The 15,801-nt window shown below is 47.5% G+C and overlaps 1 long non-coding RNA gene across 1 annotated transcript in view; it reads left to right on the top strand.

The window, feature by feature from the left end:
* LOC116098273 overlaps positions 1-2,858 on the top strand; it is a 37,477-nt gene extending 34,619 nt beyond the window's left edge. The window contains exons 3-4 of the long non-coding RNA XR_004121770.1: positions 71-253; positions 2,632-2,858. This is a non-coding gene — a long non-coding RNA (uncharacterized LOC116098273). The remainder of the gene's footprint in view (positions 1-70; positions 254-2,631) is intronic.
* The last annotated feature ends 12,943 nt before the right edge of the window (positions 2,859-15,801 follow it).

Raw genomic sequence — 15,801 nt, 5'->3', positions numbered from 1 at the left:
TCGCAGAGCCCAGAAGGAATTTGTTGGAATTTCTGCCTCATCTGGGTGTTTTTTTTTTTTTAAATTACAGATACCCTGATGCACTTCTTTCTGAACCTGAGGGCTGGGCCCTAGAACCTGTGTCCCCAACAAGACTCAGGCACGATGATGAGCCAAAGTAGACCCTGGGAAAAAGACATTTTTGCCATTGTTGGTTTGCCCAAGGTCTTTGCTGGCGACAGGAAGGATCTCCTAGAAAAACCTTGTTCCAAAGGTAAGAGATAGACAAGTGATATTTACCCACGGGCTTCTTTCACAGGGCTCTGGGCCCCGTGTGGATCCAGTGACTAGAGCTGGAATTATCCACCGAGGGCTGGGGGTGGGGGGTCACATGCAGGTCTAGTGGTCAGAGCTGATTTTATCCATGGAAGGCCAGAGAACGTCCCCTGCTGTGTTTTCTTATATTTTTAAGGCCCATCTAACATAATGAATGGATAATAGTGCTGACAGAGAAGTGAATGTGTCCTCTTGGAGGACCCATTTACCAGATGAGGAAACTGAGACCCAGACAAGGCCCACAGTTGACAGACTTGAACAGCCCTCAGGATTGAGGGCTGACACACACACATTCTTTCCTTGACCAGGCTATAACCAGGCTCCTCGGAGCCCTCTCTTCAGTGAGCTTCTGGTCTCGACCCCATACTATTCAGCCCGAATCCTGCTTGGCACATTTTGTAGGTAGCTCCATGAGCGCCAGTTATGCTTGCCCTCCTTTGATCTCTCCTAAGATCTGGTTGGTCTGAGCTTCATCCCTACTTCCTGTATATAAGGAAGTCGCCCATCTGCTTTTTACCGGAGCCACTGTAATAAGAAGCCCTTCACCCTCTATGTCTCCCCTTGGTCACTCTCCATCCACTGACTCCCTCGGTCTGGCTCCAGTCTCTCCACTCATCCTGGCTGCACTCCTGAGGATCTCTGACCCACAACCCCTGTCACAACACCTATCTTTCGGTAGTCGATAGTCATAAGAGTGTTCTCTCCATAAGCAGCTGGTCCCTGCATCCTTAACCTTAACGCCATCTCGCCCCCAGAGCTGTCAACAAGCCACTCGGGCTGTCTACGAACATCACAGTCAAGGAGGAAACAGAAGCATGTGAACTTAAAGAGTCCTATCTAATAGATCTGAGATATTCCAGCATGGAATGGGCACTTAAAATTCAATCTAAATTTAAATTGTATTATGTGTTCCAGGTTGGCCTCAATCTCATGATAATCTTCCTGACTCAGTTTCCGAAGTGCTGGAATTCCAGGCATGAGCCACAGTGCCCCTAGCACAGAAGTTGTCAAGGAAATAGTTAGAGCTTTGTTTTATTTTCCACCAAGGCTTGGAAGTTGACTTATGATCTGTACTTCCTATGTACCTACTTTAGGGAAGCACATGTCAAGGTCGCTGGGGATCAGGGTATTAAGCAGTGTGGTGCCAGGCTGTTCCCTAGTAGGATGCTCAGGCTTAGAAGCTTGCTCTCAGGGAAGAGATGGGGTAGAGAGAGAGTGAAGGGACTGCCTGCCTGGGAGGCCCTGAGTGTTGTGTTTTATAATAAAAAAAAGAGAGTGAGAGAGAGAGAAGGGGCATGTTTGGTGGAAGCCATGGTATGGTGTGGGAGAAAGGGGGTGCCTCTGCGGGCCCATGCTGAGGCATCCCTTCTCCCTGAGGTACCAGCCATATGGATGATGATGTAGTATAGAATAGAGTTTATTTTTTTTTAAGATTTATTTATTTATTATATGTAAGTACACTGTAGCTGTCTTCAGACGCACCAGAAGAAGGCATCAGATCTTATTATGGTGGTTGTGAGCCACCATGTGGTTGCTGGGACTTGAACTCATGGCCTTCCAAAGAGCAGTTGGTGCTCTTCCCCACTGAGCCATCTCACCAGCCCTAGAAAAGAGTTTATTTAGGGCATGGGGAGGGGAGTAGATGGAGTAGAAAAAGAGAAAGGCAGAGGGAGAGAGAGAGGGGGGGGCGGAGGCTGGCCATGAGCACATGGAGAGAGTAGGGGGAGGGGAATGGGAAGAGAGGAGGGAAGAGGGTAAGGGAACAAGAACAAAAGCAAGAGCAAGAGGAGAGAGCAAGAGAGTGAGGAGGGGCGAGTAGCCCCTTTTATAGTGAGTCAGGCACATCTGGCTGTTGCCAGGAACTGTGGGGTGGAGCCTAGATGAAATGCCAGCGCTGAGAGTATGAGCCACCTGAAGAGAGTAACAGGTTTCATAAGCAAGGTGTAGGGCATCTTGAGCAGAGGCCTTGGGAACATCTCTGTGGGTGCCACCAAGGGGACTGATTTTACACGAACATGTGGGTCTTCTAGTTGGGGTGTGTACTCAAATAGAGGACTGGATGGTGCTGTTGCTGGAAGCAAACCAGTTCTAGGGGAAGCCTTGTCTCGTGGGGAAGTTCAGCCTGGTGACATCTGGGAGCAGAGATGGCACTTGGGATCTTGTTCAAGTGCAGGTTCTGCTTCTGCCGACCTAAGATGAGGCCCAGGATTCTACATTTCTCTGAACTTCCAGGTGTGATGATGGGCAGCAGATCCTTATCTCTGGGTAAAGTGGTGAGGATACCGGTCATAGGTTCACACATTGTCTGCTTGACAGGTAACATGGGCAAGGAAGATGCTGGAGCCGAGCTGAGCTGAGCTATGGAGAACTTGGGGCCTGGGTTTCTTCTCAGCTATGATGGTAGTGACTGCCACCTGCCGTTAGTGAACATGACTAATGCGTTCTTTGTTTTACCTGCCTACTCCCAAAGGCTAGAAAAATATAGCTCCTGGAACAGATCTCCCAGCTTCCGAGATTTGTAAATAAACTTTTATTAAAACCTAGCCACACTGGTCATGGCTGCTTTATAGTACAAGGCCAGAGTTGAATAGTCACAAAAGAGACTGTTGAAAAGCCCCAGATATTTGCCCTGTAAAGGCATATTCTACCTGTCCTTCTCCACATACTAGTCTCAGGCAAACAATGGTCCCAAGAAAGATGTATGATCAGAGCTGAGATCAAAACACTGCTTATATAAAGAACAATGAACATGGGTCCTCAAATATGGGGCTCACAGCCAGGCATGATCTTCTGTTTGTAGGTGACTCACATAGCCTATTCTTTGAATAATGACATTGCTAACACCACCACCATCATCTGATGCTTATGAGAACAGGTGAGGATGTTGGCTGGGTGAGAGTAGTTAGGTCACGTGTCCAAGTTTTACACATATCAGACCTAGACTTTAGCTCATGAAAGCCTGGATTAGATGGAGAGGGGCTGTGAGGCTATAGAGTTGCTTTCTTGGGGTGGCTCTTGGTGTGATCTGGTTGTCTCTGAGCTCGGCCTACTAGGTAGGGGAGTGACATCTTCAGTGATGGCTCTCCCCAATAATCACCAATGGTTACCCCTGTTTGCACACTGGGTGATAGAGGACAGTGGCGGAAACTACTACCATGGTCACTGCCTTTGATCTTCCTCATTTGCTTCTCATCCCAATGCCTAGAAGAAAGGCTGGGCCTCGTTGTCATGGGAACAAATGGGAGAGATGCTCTCTGTGGAAGTCCTTAGACTCAGCTGCCGTGCCCAGTAATTGCCAGTGCTCTGCTCTCTCTGCCTTCCCTTTCCACTCACCTACTCATAACAAGAACATGGTCAGGTATGCCAGCTGCCCTCGTTCTTGCTGCCCTCTTTTGATTATTTACAACCCTTCCGCAACTCAACTGGCTCCCTGTTTCATCTCTTTTTGCCTACACAGAAATCAATGCCCCCATCTTAGAAAGAATGTATCCCTTCTCTGGGGACTCACTTTGCTTGTGGAGGCCTGGCTGCCCCTCCTGAGGCATCTGATCTAGGTGAACACCCCTTTCTTCTCTTTCAAAGTGGGGAGAGGGTCAAGTTTGAAGATGACGGCAACTGCTCCGCTCATTCAGCTGAAAGACCCATGTTTGTGTCTATTGCTCTGGGACTCCTAGCAAGATGTTTCCTTGGCATCCTCTGCGAAGTACTGATGATCTTTCTGTCTACCTCACTCACAGGCACGTGCTGATGACTCTAAAACACACAAATTCTCCTCTGCCCTCAGCCTGGAGAACTCCTCCTTCCCAGGGACAACCCCCCAAGTACAGTGACCCATGGTTCTCTGCCCTCCTCCTGAGAACAAACAGCTCACCTTCCAGCTGGATGCAAGGGAGAGAGATAAGCCACCTTCGTTTCCTCTCTTGATTCTGGCTGTCATCAACTTCTGATAAGATTGTACTAGCCTGGTGGGCCTGATCTTTGCAGAGGGAGATTAAAAGCTTGGTGTTGACAGCCATCAGGATTTTCCTGGGCTTCTCCCTCAGGGATGATGCCCTGTGCTAGCTGAGGCCTGGGCAGAGTGGCAGAGAGTGGGCATAAGGAGAAGGGGGAAGCCTGCCAAAAACATGTGCTTTCCTTGGGACAATGTGTCCCCCCAGTCCCCCCTTCCCATCATTCCTCAGGACATTGTCTACCCTCCCAGAAACATCCGAATCATCCTTTGAGTGCTTAACATCTCCAAGAATTTGGGGAAATTGCAATTGTGCACACTTTATGGGAGGCATAAGGAAGACAGTATATCTCTCTAATTCTCATGGGCCAGGTTCTTTGAAAAGGAAAGATTTAATTTGTGTATGTGTACGTGCACGTGTATGTATATGTGCCTGCTTGTCTGGATGTGCACTATGTATGTACAGTGCCTTTGGGGGCCAAGAAGAAGGCACTGGATCCCCTGGGCTCCCTAAAACTTACAAGTGTTCATGAGCTTCCTGGTGTGGATGCTGGGAACTGAACCCTGGGTCCTCTGCAAGAGCAACAAGTGGCCCCAACAGCTGAGCCATTGCTTCAGTGCCCAGGACAAGAGTTCTTTATGTCTCCACATAATATACTGGGGTCGTCTGTAGCAGCCTCTAAGAGCCAAGGCTAAACTTTTAGAAGTTGTGTGATCTTATGCTTAAACACAAATATTAAATATTTGAACTGTGAAAGCTTCTTATTGAATAAGTTCAACAAATGGTAAAGTAATGTAAAATAAACACCACAGGAAGCCCTCCCTTTAGGCTAAGCCCAGGCACTAGGTTCCCAGATCAGGCTGAGTATCCAAATGTACTTTCATCCCTGAATCAATTGCGAAAGGCAGCCAAGAAGGCTGTCTCTGCAAGTCAGGAGAGGATGATGGTGTGCTTGAGAGGGGGAGATTCTGAAGGAGCCACCGTTGGAAGCTACTGGGGCATCTGTAACTGTTACCTTGGTACACATCATTTTTAGGATAGGGTCATCAAATTCTGCTCCTCCTTTTCTACCTTCAGTTATTTCTTTGTGGGAGCTATGCAGGCTTAGGGATGGGGGAGGGTCAGAGGTTTGAGCCTGTGACAGGGACTCAGCAGTGGAAGTCATAGGCCAGGTGTTTCACAGAAGACCTAAGAGAAAGAGGAAGCTGCACCGGAACTAACTGCCTATGACCAGGAACTGGGTACCAGGGAGAGCACCACTGGGTTTCCAAAGAACCAGCATCCACTCTGAAGTTCTCTAATGCTGGGTAGTACCCACCAAACTTGATACCTTATATATATATAAAAAATACCCATCATATGGCTCATGAGTGTAGACTGGGCAGTTCTCAGGAATCATAGCCTGATATGTCAGTGCTAGAGTGAATCTGAGGTCAGGGGCCAGGTACGGCTCAGGGTCCGCTCACTCTGTCTGCTGAGGATGCTGCTGTTAGCTGGCTCCTCTGTTGACACTATTGCTTGGCAAACCTACTTATCTTCTCATGCTTGGTTTCCTTATAGCACCATAATGGTCGCCATGGCCAGGGCTCCAAGCAACAACCAGGACAAATTTGGATCCTACTTTCTAGCCCACCTGGGAACTAACCCAACATGACATTCTATTGCTAGAAATGAATTTCTAAGTCTGGCTAATATTAAAGAGGCAGGAGACTCAGGGTCAGTGAACAAGTTTTTAACCTCTACGAACATCCTTGCCCAATAATAAGCTTTGGGGAATGGCCATCAAAGAGCCCAGAACAGAAAATCCAGAAAAAGGATCCAGTGGCCTCAGCCCTGGATGTCAGAGGAAAAATCAGAATCCACATTTATTCCCCTTCTTGGCTGCCCAGCTCTAGGGAAATTACCTGCAGCCTCTGGAGTGCCTTCTTAGGAAAGGGAAGGCAAGATCTCAATACAACAGTGTATTCTGGCTTTAAAACAAACAATGCTGAACCTTTGGAGACCACATGAGATTGTTTGAGTGAGCAGAAGTGTCCAGAAAGTCCCCAGTGAGGTAGATATCTGCCAAGGAAGCCCATGACACCTAGGGAGGCAGAGCATAGGCTGGCAGGCACCCAGACCACTGCTAGTAGCAGTTACACCAATAGTAAAAAGCATTCCTACTTACACATGGTGTATGGTCATACTGGGATGCCTCCAAATGGCTCCAGTTGGGAGTCTCCTAGTGGTAGTCCAAGATCCTTAGGATCTTGGCATATGTCATACATTGTTCTTCACTGCCCTGTCATCTCTGTCATAGAGGCCAAGCGCTTACAGGCTGGGTGCTGACTTGGAAAGTGGCCTCTAGGAGTGTATTGCTTCTCCTTCACAAAGTCATCTCTTAGCCTCTCCCAGTCCCTGTCCCACTCATTCCCATAAGAGTGGTGATTTGACAAGTTTCCAATGCAGGCTGCACCTCAATGTAGATACTGAGATAGACCCACTGCTCTGAGTATGGTCTGTGAATTATCAGTGTGGCCCAGAGCTTGTTAGGAAGGCTGGCTTCCACAGGGATGATGGCCTCTGCCTGTAATCCCAGTACCCTTGAGCAGGCTGCTGGGGCAAGAGGATCATGTGTTGGAGGCTAGTCTTAGCTACGGGGCTATATAGTAAGTCCCTGTTTTAAAAGGGAAGGGAGAAAGGAAAGAAGGAAAAGAAATGACCATTTTCAGGTCCTGCTTCAGATCTACTGTTTAACAAGATTTAGAATCAATGGTTTACAAGACCTGCAGCATGTTGGGGCCTTCCATCTGCATGAAAGATGGAGAGGGGCTGAGGAGATGGCTTAGCAATTAAGATCACATTCTACTTTTTTCAGAAGACTCAAATTCAGTTCCTAGCATCCATGTCAGGCTCTTGCCTGTAACTGTAGATCCAGGGGATCTAATATCTTCTTCTGGCTCTAATAGATACCTACACTCATGTGTACATTCTTCTTCTGCAGGCACGCATGCATACAGATAATTAAAATATAAAAATAAATCTTAAAAAAGAAAATTGGAGAAGGCTGGTTTCGGGGTGCTGATTGTTCTGCCCTTTATTCCCCCATCACCCCGTCTCTTTGAAGACATGAAGGCATGTCACGGTGGACTCTGCTCTAGCCCTGGGTCCAGGTCTACAGAGATGGTACCATTGTCGTGCCTCTAGAATTCATACTGATTCTATAAGGACCTTGGGGAGGTTTCCTAACGCCACAGACAATCTGTGCTACCTGTGCACACCAGTCTTTGGTTAATGTCAAAGAGCTTTTCGGTTGGAAATCTCAGGGCCATGTACCTCAGGAGGTCCACCTGTCCATGGTATTTGTACAGGAACTGAATGAGCATTGGATAGGCTCCAACCCTTCTCAGTGCTGGGTATATACCAGGCCATTTTATTCTGTTCTGCTTTCTGACTACACTGTGGATACAGAGGGGCAGGACATAGTCTCAGATGCCTACAATTCTACATTCTGGGGCAGGTGAACCACTCTCATCTGATCAGATTAAATTTCTCTGGTCTTTGGTGACATTTTTCATTTCGAACAAATTTCAGCTCAGTGACAGCAACCTAACTGTGGACTCAGTTCATTACCAAAGCCATTACTGAGTGTATTTCGACCCTCACAAGGACATTCAGGTTCTTCCTGAGAATGCCCAACTTAAAAGCCAGATTTCCCAGCACCTGTGAGCCATTAGGTTCTACACATACAATGAAGACAGACAGTAGGCACTTTGGGGATGCCAACTAGGAATCTGATACAATTGGCCCTGACTTTAATAACCTAATCTGGTTGACCATGGGTCTGAGTCCTCAGGTACCTGGCAGAGTATCCTCGGGGCATTGTTAAAAGATTCAGGTTCTTAAGTCCAAGGCAATGAGTTGGATCAAGGACACATGAACAGAAATAGAAATAATTTATTTAAAAAAAAAAAAAAAGAAAAGAAAACACTCCCAAGAATGGGAGAGAACTGTTAAGCTCAAGGTGCTGGACCAGGAGGTGCATGGCCCTCTGAAGAACTGGCACAATGCTTGCATCTCCTTTGTGTATGCCATTCTGGGAACCTGACTAGTACCCACTGAGACCTTTCACTTTGGCCTGGGCTCTCCTGGTCTAAGCACTGAGAGTTCCAAGTGTCTGGAGCCCTGGTCTGCACAGCAAGGTCTCTGCTTTCCCAAGGTCTCTCCCTGGCTCCTGACTTTCACCATGGGTTCAAGTTGGCCTGTCATTGCTGCCATCATGCTGTGAGTCTGAATTCCTGCCAGGTTATCTCCAAGGAAAACCAAATTATTGATCGGAGGGGCTTCTGGGAGTCACCTTTCATGTCTAACACAGGTGACAAGAAAGCTTTGGCATTAACTATGGTTCTTTGAATTATACTGGTGATAAGGACACCAGTAGTGTCTGGTAGTGAGAGACTAGGAGTTAGATGGAGGCCCTGATAGGCACTCTGACAGGGAAAGGGACCACAACCAAATACTAAAGATGGTGAGCTGCCAAGATGGCTGGCTTCTTCCTCCCCTTCTGACCAGAGACAAAAGCCTGGTTTTGATGGTTTAAAGCAAAGGCTTGGGGCTTGCTTTTAGCCTCTTTCCCTCAGGGCTCATGGCCTAGAGGGCCACAACATCCCATCATCCCACCTCTAATCAGGGTAGGGCTATAGTGACCCTATCCCTACATCATCCCCACATATGCAGCCGTCCTGAATAAAGTGAGTGGGAGGGGGCAGTCCAGTGGGAAGGCAGGGAGACCCACAGTGTTTAGGAATCCAAATACTCCTTAAGTCATATACAGTTGGACCCAGGCCCAGAAGGGAGACCTGCTTTGCACAGGGACCTCAAGATACTTTACTATGCATTTCCTTTACAAACAGACAATGGGACATCAGGTAGGCATTATAGACTCAAGTCCTTAGACATGTCTATATCTTATCCCAGGGCCCTTAAGCCCGTCTTTTGAAGTGAGCAAAAAGACTTTGTAGGGTTGCTAAATGAAGGCTTTGGAGATGGGTGTTGGTCCTAAATCCTGTGGATCCTATGTCATCACAGAATCCTGTGAGATGCAGAAATGAGGTTAGGTATCAGAGGAGTGGATATGAGGAAGAAAACACAGACCAGAGAGACTTACCTGCTGTAAGGGGCTGTGCCTTGTCATCTCTGCTTGAGCTGGAGGTCAGTAGAGTCGGTGATGCATGGGCTTCCTATGTACTTTGTGAGTACAGAGCACTTCAGCCCCTCTCCACACCCTTCTAACTCTGGACTTATGGTCTGGAGGGCAAGGGACAAGTTCTAAAATGTCCATGGCCCCTTCATGCTTTGAGTACTCCTTTTTATTTGGGTTGAGAGGGTCACCCATCTTCCTCATGGAAATGTGGCATGCCAAGGCTGGCATGAGACTTTTTCTGCTGTGCTGGAATTTGTGCAGCAGCTTCTGCAGCATATGGCTGTTTTCATTAGATCTCTGTGGGTACACGGAGGCATGCTTCTTCTGCCTACTTCATGCTGGAGCTGAGCCCCTGATCCCTGCAGGGGTCAACTGGGGAGATCTGGCAGGAAGGCATGATGGTTCCAGAACAAGCCTGCCCAGCATGCGTCACAGTTCGCTGCCATCTCTGGGAACTGGCTGACTCCAGGCCAGAATCACAGCGCAAGAGGGATGAGCTGTATGCATGTCCTCTTTTCTCACAGCGTGAGTGAGCTAGATGCTGAGTCCAGAGCCTCTGCATTTTGTTGTGAGTTGTGAACCTGCTAGATGGGAGGATGCTGGGGGCGGGAGCTCCTGATTCTGTTACTGACTGCTCTGTAGCAGGACTGTTCATTTGTCATTCTGATTCATGAGATCATCCAAAAACTGACAGTGATTAAGAACTCTGTATCACGGAGCCTCTCAGAGGCCCAGCATTTCCCTGATCCTGATATTCATGTTCTGCTGTACAATCACATATTAGAACCAGCTGTCTTCTGTCACCTGAGATAAGGCCACAAAAGTCACCTCTGTATCCCCCCTACTCCCATCTCATGCCTTTCTGGACCTTCCTCTGGGCTGTGTGCTGGGAGGACTCTGGTCATAGTTTATCTTCATAGTGACATTGATAGGATTTGGAATCACTTGAGTAGACTGAGGCCCACCTCTCCATGTGTCTGGGAAGAGTTGTTCACAAAGGCTTCTAACTGAGGGGGAAGACTCACTTGAGAATGTATAGGTACACTCTCCCATTGGGCTGGGGCCTGAGCAGAATGAAGTAAGGGAAAGAAGGAAGATAACCATGAGCCTGCATAACCTTTGCCTCCCAGTGGTCATGGTGGGAGGTACCCTCCTTGGCTGAGAACCCACACCTCAGTGGACTGAGTACTCTAAAGCCGTGAGTACAGGAAACATTTTCTTTAATTTTTTTTTTTTTCAAGCCAGGCATCCTGTCACAGTGATTTAAAGGTGACAGTACCACACCCAAACTGTCTTACAAGGAAAGCTTATGCTAGGAGGAGCTAAGGCCTGTTGCCCACAGCCTTACAAAGAGTGCAGCTGGGAGTTAGATGTCTCATCTGGATAGAGTACATCAGACAGATGACTGTGGCCTCATGAGGGGGGCTCCAGGTCAAACTACTTGGTAAGTGGTGGTGTCCATAGTTTTGATTCACAGACCCTTACTGTTGTTTCCCTACATTTGGACAATTGGAAGGACTGTTTGTAACATAGGTAATGAAAAATATAAGTGTACCTATGAAATATATAGGACTGAAGGAATGATTCAGGCAATCACAAGGAATTGAGTTGGCTTCCCAGAACCCATGTCAACAAGGCATGTACAATAGTGTTTGCTTGCAATCCCTATGCTGGGGAAATAGAGCCAGGCAGATCCTTGGGCCTCTCTGGCCAGCCAGTCTTGTCTACCTGGCAAGTTTCAGGGCATTAAGAGACCCTGTCCTAAGGAAAGGTACCCACTGTTGAGCTGTGGTCTCTATACACATGAGTACATAGCATGCCTGTGTGTTTGCATGTGTATATATGGAGGCTACAGCTGGAGAAGGCTTCTGATCTTGAAAGAAAACAACAAAATAAAAGTTTCAGTAGGAAACAGTCATGATTTTTTTCCTCTATAAGAAGTCTTAAAAACAAAACAAACCCCCTTGACTCAGATTCTCATTGGATATGGGGACTGCTAGCCACTTGTGCTTGGTGATCAATCCCTTCCTTTAACTCATGGCCCTATTTCCCATCAGCCTCTACTCTTCCATGAGAAGAATGTCTAGATAAAACCTTCATCCCCATCCCTGGACTTTCTGGGGTTAGAATATGATTGGGAAGGAGATGCAGGATGTCCTTCATTGGCAGTATGGATGGGAAGCAGCTAGGATTTCTCATGGGCATGGATATACAGTGATGGCTGTGGGCATCATCCCCATGGCTCCTAAGACCTATAGGAATATGAGAAAGTAGGTGGGCCACATTGGAGTTCAGAAGGAGGATGCCTGGCTATTGATCATCTAAGCCCAGGCTCCCCTGATTTAGATGGCACTCTGGATACAAAAATGAGCCATTGATCTATGAGTGAGGATGGAGGCTTTAGGGTGAAGGGAGCATGCTGACAGCATCCACTGCCAATGACAACTCTTAGCTACCCCTTCCCACTGGAAATGCAGGTCCAGCCTCTAGTTATGAATACAGGTAGTAGAGGGAAGTTGGGAACCTTGGCTGAGTCTTGAGTGCTTCCTTGGCTCACTTGGACATTCCAGAGTGGGGACCACATGACAAACTTTCAAGGCAGGGCTAGGGTTATGTATCAGATCATTTCTAGTTCCAGGAAGCATCCCTCCTTCCTGTGGGTTCAGCCCATCTCAAGCCCATTCCCCACAGGTTCTGTGAATCTCCCCATACATTCTCCAACTCTTTGACATCCCTCTGATGAGTTCCTCTTTGCTTAGGTTAGTAAGAGTTGGAAGGAGACAGTGGATCTCACTGAAACTACTAGTCAAGTTCACACTGCTTCATCCAGGGTCCCCTTGGATGGAGTCGATTGAGCATGCTCATTGGAGTCTCAAGGACATCTTCATAAACACCCAGTCAACCATGTTTTAAAAGAGAAAATTAAAACCACAGAGATCTCTGATGAGATGTTAGGAATGATGGCTCAGTTTGTAAAGTGCTTGCTGTGCACACACCCGAACCAGTTCAGTCCCAAGCAAGCATATAAAAGCTAGGTATAGTGGCTAGGTATAATCCCGGAACTGAGGAGGCAAGCATCAAGATCCTTGGCCTTCCAGTTTAGCCAATTTGGTGAGCTCTGGGTTCAATAAGAGAGGTGGAAAGTGATTAAGGAAGAGATACAACATCAACCCCTGGCCCACATAAATATATACATACCCCCCCCACACACACATGCATGCACACACATGTATGCACACACATGCATGCACACACATGCATGCACACACAGATCTTTGATGGCACTAGTAGAGTCTAGAGAACCTTGGTTTGAAGACAAAACCTCTCTGGCTATTCTGATTGGTAGACATAAGTCTCTTTCTAGAGCTCACCCCAGGCCCATTTTGCAGGCAGAGGTCCTGTCTGCAAAAGCCACTCTCTATTTCAAAGGTCAGACCTCTGCATGTGTGGCTGCCACCCCCCTGCCAAACATCAAAGCCACCAAAGCTGGACTGCAATTTGATGTTTAAGCCTGACCTGCCTGTCTAGACCTTTCCACTCCTTTGCCTCTTTCTCTGGCTCTCTCATTCCTCCTCACCCACCACCAATTATAGACTGCACAGATGCCAAATGTTTTTAGCCTGTCTGAAAAAGGCGAGGCCAGGCTGCTTGGTATGAGCGTCTCGGAGGATCACCACTTATAACACTGTCCGTTCTCATAGGACACAGGACTGACTCTAAGCACGTTGTTAGATTTGATGCTGGAGAAAGCCTCTGAAAAGATTCTAGTGGTGTGCTAATTGTGTGTGGAAACTGTGAGGGCTGTTGTCATGTCTGTCAGCACTGCAGCTGAACATGCATAGTAGGGCTTAAGAGGTCAGAGATCCATTCTTGCCGGATTGCCTTTAGCTGTGTGACTGTGACTTCTCCGAGCTTTAGAATCCTCGTCTGTACACTGCACCTGTCATGCACACCACTTGGAATTCGTGGGGGGATTTGGTATTAAATGACAGTGGCTGCAGAGCTTACAGCAGGTGCTTGATGAAGTTCATGTCATTTATGTCGGTGAGGTCTCAGCGGGAAGCACATGGCAGACTCTGATTGCGAATTGTTGGGCAAGCTTAATAAAGAGACTGTTAGGAGCTGAGAGCTTGCTCAGTTGGCAAAGGGCTTGATATGCAAGCTGGGGCTCGAGTTCCATACCCAGAAACCAGATGTAGTGACATGTGCCTGTAATTCTAGTGCTGAAGAGGCAGAGCCAGATGAAACCCAGGGGCTTGCTGGATGGCCACCCACAGGTGGTGGTTTTCAAGAGAAATGCTGGGAATATCCCTCCCATGACTATTCTCCCCTCTCCCTCAGGTGTTCTCTGGTTACATGTTTGTGACCTTATTAAGAACCCAGAGCGCAGTGGAAATTGGTGGAGGGTGGGTTGAGGGGGCTAGGCAGCAGCCTAGCGATATCAGTTAGCTTTCCATCATTTTACAAAACACCAGTGATGAACAACTTATAAGTAGGAAAGGTTGATGTTGGCTCATGTTTCAGTGTCCGTGATAGCTGGCCCATGGCTTTGGCCTGTGTCAGGGTGGTACATCACTGCGAGGATCACTTGGAGGAACAAAGCTGCTCAGCCCATGGTGTCTAAAAAGGGAAGGGAGAAAGAGGAGGGTCCCAGTAGTCCTGTGGGCACAGCTGTGATGAAACTGTCTGAAATTGTCACCACCTTGTACTGGCACCACAGGCTGGGCACCAAACTTTCAAAACATGGGCCTTCGGGGGATATTCAGTTCCAAACTATGGACCTTGTAAGTAAAGGCAGTTGAGAAAGTACGCAGTGTGGATCTTCAGAGAGTAGTGGCAAATACCCAGGCTACTATTATTACTGAAATTTCTAGAATTCCTAAAAGAAACATAGAGAAGCCAGAGGTTTCTACTGAATAGGCTCATTGAGTGGCTAGAGATTTGTTTTCTTCTGAGAGGTCGGTAACTTGAATAGATTCTGAACTGGGAACTGGAGAGATGGCTTAGTGTTTAAGAGCACTTCCGGCTCCCGTAGAAGACTCAGATTCAGTTTCCAGTACCAACATCAGGACATCAGGCATCTTACATACTTTCAACTATACCTCAAGAGGATCTACAACCCTCTTCTGGCTTCCACATGAACCTGCAAGCAGGTGATACACATACAGACGAGCGGGCACACACATAAAAATAAAGCTTTTCTGTAATTTTTTTTCACATCACTATCAGTTGATTTGAAATTGTTGAAGTTGAATTGTTCATCTTTTCCCAACCTCTCCATTTGTTTCAGAAGGCTGGGTTTGGCGAGTATGGTGGTTTGAGTGAGAATGGCCCCCATAGGCTCATCTATTTGAATGCTTGGATCCCAGCTGGTGGAACTATTTGGGCTATGCTTTGAGCTGTCAAAAGCCCAAGCCATTCCCAGTATTCTCATATTCTCTCTCTGTCTGTCTCTGTCTCTGTCTCTGTCTCTCTCTCTGTCTATCTCTCTCCCCCTCCCTCCCTCTTTCCCTCTCTCTCCCTCCCCCCCCCACTGCTGAGCTCCCCATCATGATGGTCATGGATGCTAACCCTCCCTTCCTCCCTCCCTCCCTCTTCCCCTCTCTCTCTCTCCCTTCCTCTTCCCCTCTCTCTCTCCTCCCCTCCCCCCACTGCTGAGCTCCCCATCATGATGGTCATGGATGCTAACCCTCTGGAACCATAAGCCCCAGATTAAACACTCTTTTATAAGATACTTTGGCCATGGATTCTTATCACAGTAATAGAAAACCGACTAAGACAGTGAGGTGACCTCTCCTCTCTGCGGTGCCTTTCCATGAGTTTCTAAACCCTGGTTGACTTCCCTGGCCATCTTCCTGCTGGTCCTGTGATACATGTTCAGTGATAAGGACTTTGCTGGTTAGTGTCTCGTTAGGTGGAAGTTAGGATGCTAGATTAAGGCAACAGTTGGAGCCGCTATGCCTTCACATTAACAGATGGGGACCAAATCAAGGTGTTGCTTAGAATCAAGCAGCCATCAGTGTCCAAACCAAGGGGTAAGAGTACTCAGCTTCCTAAGTTTGAGGTTTTAGAAAGGAAATGTAGTGCTTATTCCTTCTGCTCCACTGCTGCGTTCATTTCTATTTTTGCACAATAATAAAGTGCCGCAAAGGGAGCAGCTTAGCTCAGTGCAGTTCCCAGAGGTCAGAAACCTAAAGTCCACAGCTAACAGGCTGGGTTCCTTTGGAGGCTCCAGGGAGCCTTTTGTTTCCTTTTGTCTTGGTTACTTGTCCCGTTTCCATGACAAAACCCTACAAAGGTAGACAAGGCAGCTTAAGGAAGGAAGGCTTTGCTCTGGCTCACAATTTGAGAGCA

The sequence above is a fragment of the Mastomys coucha genome, unplaced genomic scaffold (genome assembly GCF_008632895.1).
Source record: "Mastomys coucha isolate ucsf_1 unplaced genomic scaffold, UCSF_Mcou_1 pScaffold20, whole genome shotgun sequence".
NCBI lineage: Eukaryota > Metazoa > Chordata > Mammalia > Rodentia > Muridae > Mastomys > Mastomys coucha.
The sequence above is the reverse complement of the archived record's forward strand: the minus strand, read 5'-3'. Positions and strand labels throughout refer to the sequence as shown.